Source organism: Mus pahari, chromosome 4, assembly GCF_900095145.1.
Source record: "Mus pahari chromosome 4, PAHARI_EIJ_v1.1, whole genome shotgun sequence".
NCBI lineage: Eukaryota > Metazoa > Chordata > Mammalia > Rodentia > Muridae > Mus > Mus pahari.
Window position 1 is genome coordinate 32213585 of NC_034593.1, and position 7843 is coordinate 32221427.

The following is a 7843-nucleotide window of genomic DNA, read 5'->3' on the forward strand; positions in this document are numbered from 1 at the left end:
GACCCCACTGTGGTCCCAGGTGGTATCAGTGGCTACTCACATCAGGCTGTTCCTTTGAGTCTCCAGTTCTGCCTCTCTTCATTGTGCCCCCATCCATCCTTCTGTTTCTCTTTCTCTTCCATTTCTCCCCCACTTACTTGTTCCTCTGAGTGGCACCTGGAGTTTCTAAATGTCTGGGGGTTATCCCAGGAGTGGTCTCAGGAGTGCTATGCCCCACTCATACATTATGGAGCTGGGCAGGGGTCATCTTGGGCATCTTTCTCCTTTCCTTCTCCCCTGCAGGCCTAAGAGGCACCAGACTGGTGGTCATCTCAGGCTAGCTCCCTGTCCAGGCCCTGGGTGCTGGTCTGGTAAGGTTATCTAGAACTCAATCCTCACCTGGGCCTGCCTGAGTGGCCGTCTCATTCGAGAGTTGTTTGTCTTGTGCTCCCTCCTGCCTGGGGCCCATGAACCCACCAGAGGTTCTTCTAGTCTCTGTCTTGATCCCCACCCTCCGAGCCAGTCAGACCTTTGAGGTGCTGGACTGGTGTTTAGGGTACTACTCATTCAGATGTTGACACAGCCTCTCTCCTCTCTGTCACCTTCTGATGTGCAGGTGATGCAGCAGCCACACCTGCAGCTCCTCTAGGGGGAGGTAGCTAATTTGATTTGTAACCCTAGCTAATCACCTGCATCATATGTACTAACTTGTAGTGGATATTGGCTCCTTTAATGTCCACAGTGTGCTATGCTCGGGGCATTTGTGGGATGTTTTAGGAAAGGAAAGTAAGATCATTCCTCCGACATCAGCTTGTATTGGGGTTTGGGGGCCCCTTGGCCGGGTTCCAGGTCCTTAGTTCCTCCAGCAAGGAGTTGAACAGAGATGCACGGTTATATCAGAGTCAGGGATGGTGCATTAGGAAGAAACACGTGCCTGAGGGAGGAAGCAGTTTGGAGGAAAGAGAGACAGCTTGGTCCATAGTACGAGTTGGGGCCTTTATGTCACATAGGGGAAGCTTTTGGCTCATTTGTAAAACTTTATCTCTCTTGCTTTGTCTGTTACATGCAGTTCTACATACATGTTCTTAGCATCTTAAACCTCCACCCAGGGATGTGTGTTCGAATATTATAATAAGCTACAGGTCACCTTCAGATACCAAAGGACCTCTGTGCCTATGCTGTATATGGACTTCCAGCAGGAGGCCCCCAATGCAATTGTAAATGTGCATATGTAAAAATGTATGTGTGTCTGTCGAAGACAGACTGGTCCCTCACTGACGCCAGCAAAGAACAATTTAGTTGGCTTAGTGTGGCCTTGGTGTGGTGTGGAGGAGAGGGGTTGTGGGGTTCCCACCTTTCTCCTTGACACCTTCCTTTTCATATGCTAATTTGCAATGCTGCCTGTAGTGTTCCGGGCTCTCCTTAGCCCACTCTCCCCTGGTTTTCTTCATGTAAACACTATCTTGGAGGAGAAAAGGCAGACTCTAGGTTTGGAGAATGAGGTGTTAGGTCCCTCCCTTTCTGGTCCACAAAGCCCTTCTTTGCCCTTCTCCCACGGAACCCCTCTCCGGAGGTTCCCTCACAACCTCCCTTCCTCTTTACTCCCCGGTTACTGTTGTCTGCCTTCCCCCATCATTCCCAGACTTGTGTTTCTGGCCTACCCGTCTTCTCACTTCCTAAGGGCTCAGACTCCAGACTCATGGCGGATGAACCCGCCAGGACCTCTAAAGTACGTCATCTTCCCTGTAAACTCTGGCTTTCATATTCCTCCGTAGGCCCCCTGTGTTCATCAGGACAACGTGGGGGGTTCAGTCGCCACTTTCCGTGTGCTTCCGCAGAACATCCCGCGCTCATCTGTAAAGCTGTCTGCTCGGAAGGTGGTCACGTGACTCACGGAGGCCAAGGGACCTTTTTAAAGGACTCACAGTTGAATTTCAAACCATGCTATATTCTCATGCTTGCTTAAAAGTTATTGGGGGCATACGTTTTAAGTGAAGTCTTTACTTAAACAGGCAAAGGCACCCTGTTTCCACGGTGTGAGCATCTCTACATTGTACATCCAGTTCCTCCCAGTGAGAATCCAGCCTCCGGTCTGATGCTGCAGTCTATTTACTCTGTCCAACTCAGCCCAGTGCTGACATAAACCTGAGATGGAGAGAGAAGAGCTGGGTTTTAGACCAAATGCGGCCATCGACCCTCCCCCATCCACCTGCAGGAAGTAATTCTGAGCCGTGTTCAGTGTCTTGAACTGCCCTGTGGTTTTTGCCCACTGCCTAGTGCAGCGCCGAGGGAAGGGTCGTGGCAGCACCAGGCCACACTGAGATCCGTCCCGGCTTGCGAAGCTGGCTCTATGCCAAACCTTCTTCCTTTCATGCTCCACAGGAACGTGTTTTATATCCACAGACTCTGACTTCACATTTGGAAGGGGATACTAGGCTGACTGGTTGGCTCAAGTGGGTAAAGCACTTGCTGCTCAAGGCAGATGGTGACCTGAGTTCGATTCCAGGAAAACAGCAGCAAGATGAAAAGAAAGAACTGACTCATTCCACAAAGTGGTTCTCTGACTCCCACTTTGTTACACACACACCGGCATTTACACATCTCACACAGCACACACACATATACACTCACACACATCCACAAACACCCACACACACTCACACACACATACATATACACACACACAATCACATACACATACACACACGCTCGCACACATACACACACTCATACTTACAAATACACAAACTCACACACATATACATACTCACGAATACACATACTCACACAAACACACACTAATACACACTCACACATACACACACACACACACTCATACACATTAACAAAACTAAACCAGTGCTTTACAAAGGATCCTGCTTATTGTAAATGCGCATGGTGTTGTGTCTGTAAGGATAACCGGAGGGGGATGGTATCGCACGCACCACCTGGATTTACACTTCTGCTCAAGTAAAATTTAATTGCTCTTTCAAAGGCAGGAAAATATTCCATTGCCGGGAAATATGGCATAAAGGGTTTCTGCAAACTTCCTCTGGGTTTTTCTTACAAATTCTAAATGAGAATTTTCTGCCAATTTTGGAGCAGCAGCAGAGGGGCTGAACAGTTTTGCCCATGGTTTTGATTATGGATTGTCTATACGGCATCAATAAAAATAACAAGAGCTGGGTCTGATGGGCACTGAGCTTTCTTAAAAAGCTAATAAAAGTTACAGGCAGCAGGACTACATCTTAGCTTTTAGCTGTTTTTCTTATACTGCATATGGAAAGTCTATTTCTCAATATTTTAGTGCTAGGAGCACAATAACTGGAGGAGGCTATGTTCTCTTCAAAGTGCCAGTAAGAATTCAAAATGTCGGTTTTCCAGCACAACCCAGGCAGAAATCAACCTGTTTTATGGCAATTCTGGGCTCTGGCAGCAGAACACAGCAGAGGTTTAGAGGACTGGGTGAACTGATCAGGTCCCACCCTCCTGAGATGCGCAACACGTGGGGTGGTTTGTGTGACTTGTAAGCAAGAGAGCCTGCATTTCTGTGGTGTGCATCCGCTGCCACCACCACCACAACAGCGCTTGCAGAAGATCTGCAGGTGGACATTTCTTAGGAGGCTGTATGGTGGGAGTTAGTGAGCGGTGCCTTACACTGAGGAGATCCCTGCTGTCTCTGTGAAGGGAAACCCACATCCATCGCTCATAACCACTGTGGCGTCAGGCGTGGAGATGCAGGAAGATGACATGCCACATGGCAGTGACAAGAAGCAGCTGTCCCAGCCAAGAGAAGCACTCTGTTCTCACCTGCTTCCCTTTCTCTGTAACCGGAGCCCCTTATGACACAGGTGTCTTGGCATGGGGCTGCCATAGATGGCTATTAAGTGTGTCACAAGAGGAGAGAATAAAAGAACTTAAATCCTTCTGTGGTCATGTGTCTCATATTATAGACCCAGATGGAGTAGTGGCCAAATCTTCTTAAGTTCCAGTTTTTTTTTTTTTTTTAAATCTAAATTTAGTAGTGGCAAAACCATCAAAGACACTGCACCAGTAGCTAAGACATTTTCCTACAAGGAAAACTTAAGGAATAGATTATTTTAACTGAAGACTCTTCCAAACACTGGGGTTATTATACAGATCAGGCACATTTTACTCCAAAACATACAAAGAGGAAAATCAGTTGCTCACTCTGTGTTTCTGAAATAACATTGATTAAACAAAACAAAACAACAAACAAACAAAAAAATTAAAAAACCAGAAAGTGAACAACATAAATGAAACAAAAACCCTCCCAATGGGACAAATTTAAAATTCATAAATTCAGATGCCACATTTTTAGAATTAATCATTAAGTCAAATTCAACAATATGTTTAAAAAATATTGTGGCCAGGTTGAATTTCTGTTTTTCTGATTACAGGTCAAAGCCAAGAGCCATCAATTCAAAAAGAAAGGCCTTTGGTGGACTTCAGAATCCAGTCATGGCAAGAGCACTTAGTGATTTGTGATTTAAAGGCATATTATTGATAAAGGGTATTTGAGGACAATAAAACACTAACTGTAACATTAAATTGTGAAATACTGAAGACAACTCCAAAACTTCTTAGAATAAGAAAATGATTACTTTAACATTGCTTTAGAATCTCAATACAATGGATCCAACCCAGGGCCTTGCGCTTGCTAAGAGATATCCCTCATCCAACAACTGCAATTTGTAGAGGTTGCAAGGAGGTAAAAATGAGTTAGGAAAAATCTAGGAATCCACAGATAATCATTTCAAGATTGCTGGATACCGCATGGAGTGGAGGTGGACACACACAGGCCTGCCCAGGACAGTGGATGGCTTCTAGGGGAAGGAGAATCAGCTCTCTCTCTCTCTCTCTCTCTCTCTCTCTCTCTCTCTCTCTCTCTCTCTCTCTCCAGACAGGGTCTCACTAGGTAGCTCTAACTGTCTTGGAACTCTCTATGAAGACCAAACGTGTCTAGAGCTGACAAGATCCACCTGCCTCCACCTCCTACGTGCTGGGATAAAAAGTATTTGCTACCACACCTGGAGACAGGTTTGTTTGTTTGTTTGTTTGTTTGTTTGTTTTTTGATGTGCCTCCTGATAGGTGGATCTCCAGTGATGCCCTTACACTCATGTGTCTATGGGCAATGTATAGGCAGCACAAACTGGACTCTGTGGGTTACAGCATGGGAGTAGGAGCTGGGAGAATATGAGGAGGAGCTGGTGAGTACGAGCCAAACAGGTTGTACGCATGCACAAAATCCCAACGTATTAACAAAGTATTATGCAGAAAGGTAACTGGGTAGAAAATCATTTAAGAAATAAATTGTTTGGTGGGAGGTCTGGAAGATGGCTCAGTTGGTAAAGAACTCGATGTACAAGCATGAGGACCGGAGTTCTCATCTCTAACACTCCTAAAAGCCCAAGTGTCGGGTGTGCTTCTGTAATCGCAGCCCTGGGGAGGGAGAGACGGTTGGGGCTTGCTGGCTGCTTTCTCTCCCTAAATTGGGAACTACTAGGTTTGCTGAGAGATTCTGTTTCAAAAAAAAAAAAAACATTAAGGTGAAGAAAGACTGAGAAAGATACCTGATGTGGACTCCTGGCCTCCACAGGTACACATACACACATAATAAAATACGAAACAACTCAGCCAAGGATGAGTACTTATCAAATGGAGTCAAAATGTCCTTTAGTGACACTGAAAATACCAGATACCTGGAAATATCACTAAAATCTGTAAGGAAACATAGACTTAAATAAAAATGTCATATATCTTAATGAAGTGAGACATTAGTATTCAAGGATTAAAAGAGTCAACTACAATATTTTGGGTTTTTTCGTTATTTTAAAATTTGTATTCATTATCATGTGTATGTGTACACACGTACATGCTCACATTCACGAGTCTGCACGTGCATTCACATGGATGTGCGACGGTACACTTATGTAGGTCAGAGGACGACCTTGTGAATTCAGTTTTCTCTTTCCACTTTTATATGGGTTCCAGGGATCTAACTCAGATTGTGAGGTGTCACCAGGTGACAAGTGCCTGTCTTTACACGCTGAGCCATTGTATTGGCTCCAGAAGATTACTTATAATTTGGCAAGTTGGTTCTAATATTTATACAGAAGTGCCAATGGTGATTTACTCTGCTACACACCGAACTTATTATAAAGCTATTACTGTTGAGTGAGTCTAGTACAGTCATAGAAATATAGCAAATACAAGAATGGGATGGAAAGAAAGAATGGCTTACAAGTTGTAGTGGTTAGTTTTACTTATTAACTTCACAATGGAGAATCCCTCCAGTGTCAGTGAAGGATTGCCTGAGTCAGGTTGACCTATGGGCAAGCCTGTGAGAGTCCACCCATGTGGGTAGAACAATTCCCTAGGCAGGGATCCTAAACTCTGTAAGAGCAGAAGCTAGCTGAGTACATACCTGCATGCATTCACTCCCTGTGTTCTGCTTCCTGACTGTGGATACAGTGTGACCAGAGATGGAACAGTAAGTCAAAATAAATCCTTTCTCCCCTGAGTCGATTTAGTCAGAATATTTATCATAGCAAGAAGAAAAAAAAAGTAAGACAGAGAGATGCACACCATGCATGGATATTTGATTTATGATAGCAATGCATAACCTGTGATAGGATTTGTTTTTCATAGCCATAATAAAACAAGTAATTAACACTGACAAATGAGATGGACTATGTATGACCTTATACCATAGAAGCAAGCCACTACAGGGACTGTGGGGGTCTGAATGAGACTGTGAGGTCTGAAGTGGAAATCTCTGGTTTCTTTGGAGAATCAGTTGTGTCATGTGATGGTTTTTTGTTTCTTGTTTTGTTTTTTTCTTAAACTGTCTTATGAGAGGATGTTTTTGCTAAAGCAGACATGTGGTGTCTTTCTGGAAGCTGCCTGGAAAAAGGGCATGTGATATTTTGCTCGAGTGGATGCTTGAGAGGATATGTGATGTTTGGAAAAGGTTTAAGTATAACCTAACAGACAGTGGGCAGGACTGTGTGGTATTGGTTCGCCTTGCAATTCATTGCTGGTTGTTGTTTGTTGTGACTTCTTAGAGAGAAACACATCAAAGAACTTCTGATGGCTTTCTGGAGACTTGCTGTTTCTGTGAACTTGGGCCAATTGGCAAAACCTTGTGGTTTCTTCTCAGTTGATTTGTGAATGGTGTTTGTGAGTGGATCAAGCTACTGCTGCTGATTTGTGTGAACTGAACTTCTGATATCCTGACAATGCATATTGGAATCGCCTCAAAGAACTATCTCTAAACAGGCCCTCTCCTCCTCTGCCCCATTAACCTTTCCTTTCCATGACCTCTGGTGGGTGGTGGGCTAGAAGGGAGGTTAAAGCATTTAAGTACACTTATTAAAGTAGGTTTCAAAAAATATAAGCTTACACATGTATTTAAACATTTGGTCTCCAGTTGACAGTACTGCTTTGGGAGATTATGGAACTTTTAGAACAGTGGTTCTCAGTCTTGGGGGTCACAACGCCATTGGAGGGTAAAACTACCCTTTCACAGGGGTCACATATTAATATGCTGCATATTACATATTGACATTACAATTCATAACAGTTGCAAAATTACAATTGTGGAGTAGCAACAAAATAATTTTATGACTGGGGAGTCACCACAACACAAGGAACCATTGGGATTGAGAACCACTGTTTCAGAACACGGAGGCATGCTGGAGGAAGTGCCACTGTTGGTAGGCTTTGAGAATTCATAGCTGTGTTCTACTTCCAGTTCATTTTTTTCTACTTCCTTTGTGTGACTGAGATGTGATCTCTCTGTTTCCTGATCTGGGTGCCTGCTGCCATGCCTGACCTGAA

General features: G+C 44.3%; 1 pseudogene; it reads right to left on the reverse strand.

Annotated features, from left to right (window-relative positions):
* Nucleotides 1–525: 525 nt before the first annotated feature.
* Nucleotides 526–635, reverse strand: LOC115063960 (annotated as a pseudogene).
* Nucleotides 636–7843: the final 7208 nt, after the last annotated feature.